We start from the raw sequence: 7,059 nt of genomic DNA, 5'->3' as shown, positions 1-7,059 counted from the left end.
GGAGAAGGGGGCCGGCCCCCTAGAACCCATCTAGGGGGGGTGCGGCGGCCTAGGGGAGAGGGGAGAGGGTGGCTTGCCCCCCAAGTCAAGGGGGCGCCCCCTCTAGGGTTCCCCCCTCAACCCTAGGCGCATGGGCCCAAGGGAGGGGGTGCGGCCAGCCCACCAGGGGCTGGCTCCCTGCCCCACGCAGCCCATGTGGCCCCCCGGGAGGGGTGGCCCCTCCCGGTGGACCCCCGGAACCCTTCTGGTGGCCCCGGTACAATACCGGTATGACCCCGAAACTTCCCGGTGTCCGTTTAACAACTTCCCATATATAAATCTTTACCTCCGGACCCTTCCGGATCTCCTCGTGACGTCCAGGATCCCATCCGGGACTCCGAACAACATTCGGTAGTCACATACTAGTCTTCCTAATAACCCTAGCGTCACCGAACCTTAAGTGTGTAGACCCTACGGGTTCGGGAGACATGCAGACATGACCGAGACGCTCTCAGTCAATAACCAACAGCAGGATCTGGATACCCATGATGGCTCCCACATGCTCCTCGATGTTGTCATCGGATGAACCACGATGTCGAGGATTCGATCAAACCCTGTATGCAATTCCCTCTGTCAATTGGTACGTTACTTGCCCGAGACTCGATCGTCGGTATCCCAATACCTTGTTCAGTCTCGTTACCGGCAAGTCACTTTACTCGTACCGTAATGCATGATCCTGTGTCCAACACCTTGGTCACATTGAGCTCATTATGATGACGCATTACCGAGTGGGCCCAGAGATACCTCTCCGTCATACGGAGTGACAAATCCCAGTCTCGATCCGTGTCAACCCAACAGATACTTTCGGAGATACCTGTAATGCACCTTTATAGTCACCCAGTTATGTTGTGACGTTTGATACACCCAAGGCACTCTTACGGTATCCGGGAGTTACACGATCTCATGGTCGAAGGAAGAGATACTTGACACTGGCAAAGCTCTAGCAAAACGAACTACACGATCTTTTATGCTATGCTTAGGATTGGGTCTTGTCCATCACATCATTCTCCTAATGATGTGATCCCGTTATCAACGACATCCAATGTCCATAGTCAGGAAACCATGACTATCTGTTGATCACAACGAGCTAGTCAACTAGAGGCTCACCAGGGACATATTGTGGTCTAAGTATTCACACGTGTATTACGATTTCCGGATAATACAGTTATAGCATGAATAAAAGACATTTATCATGAACATTGAAATATAATAATACTTTTATTATTGCCTCTAGGGCATATTTCCAACAGTCTCCCACTTGCACTAGAGTCACCAATCTAGTTACATTGTGATGAATCGAACACCCATAGAGTTCTGGTGTTGATCATGTTTTGCACGCGAGAGAGGTTTAGTCAACGGATCTGCGACATTCAGATCCGTGTGCACTTTGCAAATCTCTATGTCTCCATATTGAACATTTTCACGGATGGAGTTGAAACGACGCTTGATGTGCCTGGTCTTCTTGTGAAACCTGGGCTCCTTGGCGAGGGCAATAGCTCCAGTGTTGTCACAGAAGAGTTTGATCGGCCCCGACGCATTGGGTATGACTCCTAGGTCGGTGATGAACTCCTTCACCCAAATCGCTTCATGCGCTGCCTCCGAGGCAGCCATGTACTCCGCTTCACACGTAGATCCCGCCACGACGCTCTGCTTGCAGCTGCACCAGCTTACTGCTCCACCATTCAACATATACACGTATCCGGTTTGTGACTTAGAGTCATCCAGATCTGAGTCGAAGCTAGCGTCGACGTAACCCTTTACGACGAGCTCTTCGTCTCTTCCATAAACGAGAAACATGTCCTTCGTCCTTTTCAGGTACTTCAGGATATTCTTGACCGCTGTCCAGTGATCCTTGCCGGGATTACTTTGGTATCTTGCTACCAAACTTACGGCAAGGTTTACATCGGGTCTGGTACATAGCATGGCATACATAATAGATCCTATGGCTGAAGCATAGGGGATGACACTCATCTCTTCTTTATCTTTTGCCGTGGTCGGTGACTGAGCCGAGCTCAATCTCACACCTTGTAACATAGGCAAGAACCCCTTCTTGGACTGATCCATTTTGAACCCCTTCAAAATCTTATCAAGGTATGTGCTTTGTGAAAGACCTATGAGGCGTCTCGATCTATCTCTATAGATCTTGATGCCTAATATATAAGCAGCTTCTCCAAGGTCCTTCATTGAAAAACACTTATTCAAGTAGGCCTTAATGCTGTCTAGAAATTCTATATTATTTCCCATCAAGAGTATGTCATCTACATATAATATGAGAAATGCTACAGAGCTCCCACTCACTTTCTTGTAAACGCGGGCTTCTCCATAAGTCTGCATAAACCCAAACGCTTTGATCATCTCATCAAAGCGAATGTTCCAACTCCGAGATGCTTGCACCAGTCCATAAATGGATCGCTGGAGCTTGCATACTTTGTTAGCGTTCCGAGGATCGACAAAACCTTCCGGCTGCATCATATACAGTTCTTCCTTAAGATGCCCGTTAAGGAATGCCGTTTTGACGTCCATTTGCCATATCTCATAATCATAGTATGCGGCAATTGCTAACATGATTCGGACGGACTTCAGCTTCGCTACGGGAGAGAAAGTCTCGTCGTAGTCAATCCCTTGAACTTGTCGATAACCCTTAGCGACAAGTCGAGCCTTATAGATTGTAACATTACCATCCGCGTCCGTCTTCTTCTTAAAGATCCATTTGTTTTCTATCGCTCGCCGATCATCGGGCAAATCTGTCAAAGTCCATACTTTGTTTTCATACATGGATTCTATCTCGGATTTCATGGCTTCAAGCCATTTGTTGGAATCCGGGCCCGCCATCGCTTCTTCATAGTTCGAAGGTTCATTGTTGTCTAACAACATGATTTCCAGGACAGGGTTGCCGTACCACTCTGGTGCGGAACGTGTCCTTGTGGACCTACGAAGTTCAGCAGTAACTTGATCCGAAGTATCTTGATCATCATCATTGTTTTCCTCTTCAGTTGGTGTGGGCATCACAGGAACGGTTTCCTGCGCTGCGCCACTTTCTCGCTCAAGAGGTAGTACTTCATCGAGTTCTACTTTCCTCCCACTTACTTCTTTCGAGAGAAACTCTTTTTCCAGAAAGCATCCGTTCTTGGCAACAAAGATCTTGCCTTCGGATCATAAGTAGAAGGTATACCCGACAGTTTCCTTAGGGTATCCTATGAATACGCATTTTTCCGACTTGGGTTCGAGCTTTTCAGGTTGAAGTTTCTTGACATAAGCATCGCATCCCCAAACTTTTAGAAACGACAGCTTAGGTTTCTTTCCAAACCATAATTCATACGATGTCGTCTCAACGGATTTAGACGGTGCCCTATTTAAAGTGAATGTAGCTGTCTCTAGAGCGTATCCCCAAAATGATAGCGGTAAATCGGTAAGAGACATCATAGACCGCACCATATCCAATAGGGTGCGATTACGACGTTCGGACACACCGTTTCGCTGAGGTGTTCCAGGCGGCGTGAGCTGTGAAACGATTCCACATTTCCTTAAGTGTGTACCAAATTCATGACTTAAGTATTCTCCTCCACGATCTGATTGTAAGAATTTTATCTTTCGGTCACGTTGATTCTCTACCTCATTCTGAAATTCCTTGAACTTTTCAAAGGTCTCAGACTTGTGTTTCATTAAGTAGACATACCCATATCTACTCAAGTCATCTGTGAGAGTGAGAACATAACGATATCCTCCGCGAGCCTCAATGCTCATTGGACCGCACACATTGGTATGTATGATTTCCAACAAGTTGGTTGCTCGCTCCATTGTTCCGGAGAACGGAGTCTTGGTCATTTTGCCTAAAAGGCATGGTTCGCACGTGTCAAGCGATTCATAATCAAGAGACTCTAAAAGTCCATCGGCATGGAGCTTCTTCATGCGCTTGACACCAATGTGACCAAGGCGGCAGTGCCACAAGTATGTGGGACTATCGTTATCAACTTTAAATCTTTTGGCATCTACACTATGAACATGTGTAATATTACGCTCGAGATTCATTAAGAATAAACCATTGACCATCGGAGCATGACCATAAAACATATCTCTCATATAAATCGAACAACCATTATTCTCAGACTTAAATGAGTAGCCATCTCGTATTAAACGAGATCCAGATACAATGTTCATGCTCAAACTTGGCACTAAATAACAATTATTAAGGTTCAAAACTAATCCCGTAGGTAAATGTAGAGGCAGCGTGCCGACGGCGATCACATCGACTCTGGAACCATTCCCGACGCGCATAGTCACCTCGTCCTTCGCCAGTCTCCGTTTATTCCACAGCTCCTGCTGTGAGTTACAAATATGAGCAACGGCACCGGTATCAAATACCCAGGAGTTACTACGAGTACTGGTAAGGTACACATCAATCACATGTATATCAAATATACCTTTGGTGTTGCCGGCCTTCTTATCCGCTAAGTATTTGGGGTAGTTCCGCTTCCAGTGACCCTTCCCCTTGCAATAAAAGCACTCAGTCTCAGGCTTGGCTCCATTCTTTGACTTCTTCCTGGTAACTGGCTTACCAGGCGCGGCAACATCTTTGCCGTCCTTCTTGAAGTTCTTCTTGCCCTTGCCCTTCTTGAACTTAGTGGTCTTATTGACCATCAACACTTGATGTTCTTTCTTGATTTCAGCCTCTGCTGACTTCAGCATCGAGAACACTTCAGGAATGGTCTTTTCCATCCCCTGCATGTTGTAGTTCATCACAAAGCTCTTGTAGCTTGGTGGGAGCGACTGGAGGATTCTGTCAATGACCGCCTCATCTGGGAGGTTAATGTTCAGCTGGGTCATACGGTTGTGCAACCCAGACATCTTCAGGATGTGCTCACTGACAGAACTGTTTTCCTCCATCTTACAACTGTAGAACTTGTCGGAGACGTCATATCTCTCGACCCGGGCATGAGCTTGAAAAACTAGTTTTAGCTCTTCGAACATCTCATATGCTCCGTGGTGCTCAAAACGCTTTTGGAGCCCCGGTTCTAAGCTGTAAAGCATGCCGCACTGAACGAGGGAGTAATCATCAGCACGAGACTGCCAAGCATTCATAATGTCTTGGTTCTCTGGGACGGGAGCGTCACCTAGCGGTCCTTCTAGGACATATTGTTTCCTGGCAGCTATGAGGATGATCCTCAGGTTCCGGACCCAGTCCGTATAGTTGCTGCCATCATCTTTCAGCTTGGTTTTCTCTAGGAACGCGTTGAAGTTCATGTTGACATTAGCGTTGGCCATTTGATCTACAAGACATATTTGCAAAGGTTTTAGACTAAGTTCATGATAATTAAGTTCTAATCAAATTATGAACTCCCACTCAGATTAGACATCCCTTTAGTCATCTAAGTGTTACAAGATCCGAGTCGACTAGCCCGTGTCCGATCATCACGTGAGACGGACTAGTCATCGTCGGTGAACATTCTCATGTTGATCGTATCTTCCATACGATTCGTGTTCGACCTTTCGGTCTCCGTGTTCCGAGGCCATGTCTGCACATGCTAGGCTCGTCAAGTTAACCCTAAGTGTTTTCGCTGTGTAAATCTGTCTTACACCCGTTGTATGTGAACGTAAGAATCCATCACACCCGATCATCACGTGGTGCTTAGAAGCGACGAACTGTAGCAACGGTGCACAGTTAGGGGAGAACACTTCTTGAAATTTTATAAGGGATCATCTTATTTACTACCGTCATCCTAAGTAAACAAGATGCATAATACATAATAAACATCACATGCAATTATATAGTTGTGACATGATATGGCCAATATCATATAGCTCCATTGATCTTCATCTTCGGGGCTCCATGATCATCTTGTCACCGGCTTGACACCATGATCTCCATCATCGTGTCTTCATGAAGTTGTCACGCCAACGACTACTTCTACTTCTATGACTAATGTTTAGCAATAAAGTAAAGTAGTTTACATGGCGTTATTCAATGACACGCAGGTCATACAAAAAATAAAGACAACTCCTATGGCTCCTGCCGGTTGTCATACTCATCGACATGCAAGTCGTGAATCCTATTACAAAGAACATGATCTCATACATCACAATTCATCATTCATCACAACTTCTGGCCATATCACATCACATGATCAATCGCTGCAAAAACAAGTTAGACGTCCTCTAATTGTTGTTGCATCTTTTACGTGGCTGCAATTGGGTTCTAGCAAGAACGTTTTCTTACCTACGAATCACCACAACGTGATTTTGTCAACTTCTATTTACCCTTCATAAGGGCCCTGTTCATCGATTCCGCTCCAACTAAAGTGGGAGAGACAGACACCCGTCAGCCACCTTATGCAACTAGTGCATGTCAGTCGGTGGAACCGGTCTCACGTAAGCGTACGTGTAAGGTTGGTCCGGGCCGCTTCATCCCACAATACCGTTGAGCAAGAAAAGACTAGTAGAGGCAAGTAAGATGAAAAAATCCACGCCCACAACAAAATTGTGTTCTACTCGTGCAAAGAGAACTACGCATAGACCTAGCTCATGATGCCACTGTTGGGGAATGTTGCAGAAAATTAAAATTTTTCCTACGGTTTCACCAAGATCCATCTATGAGTTGATCTAAGCAACGAGTCAAGGGAGAGAGTTAGCATCTACATACCACTTGTAGATCGCGTGCAGAAGCTTGCAAGGTGATGATGTAGTCGTACTCGACGTGATTCGAATCACCGATGACCAAGTGCTGAACGGACAGCACCTCCGCGTTCAACACACGTACGGGACGGGAGACGTCTCCTCCTTCTTGATCCAGCAAGGGGGAAGGAGAGGTTGAGGAAGACAGCTCCACCGGCAGCACGACGGCGTGGTGATGGTGGAGAAGCAGTACTCCGACAGGGCTTCGCCAAGCACACAACGGAGGAGGAGAGGTGTTGGGGAGGGGAGGGCTGCGCCTTGGAGGGTGGTGCGGCTGCCCTCCCCTCACCCCTCTATTTATAGGGGGAAGGGAGAAGGGGGCCGGCCCCTCTAGAACCCATCTAGGGGGGG

The 7,059-nt window shown here is 46.8% G+C and overlaps 1 protein-coding gene across 1 annotated transcript in view; it reads left to right on the top strand.

The window, feature by feature from the left end:
* Positions 1-7,059, top strand: part of LOC119330590 — a 14,029-nt gene that overhangs the window by 1,134 nt on the left and 5,836 nt on the right. The window lies entirely within an intron of this gene.

Source organism: Triticum dicoccoides, chromosome 7A, assembly GCF_002162155.2.
Source record: "Triticum dicoccoides isolate Atlit2015 ecotype Zavitan chromosome 7A, WEW_v2.0, whole genome shotgun sequence".
NCBI lineage: Eukaryota > Viridiplantae > Streptophyta > Magnoliopsida > Poales > Poaceae > Triticum > Triticum dicoccoides.
Note: the sequence above shows the minus strand (reverse complement) of the source record. Positions and strands in the feature narration are given on the sequence as shown.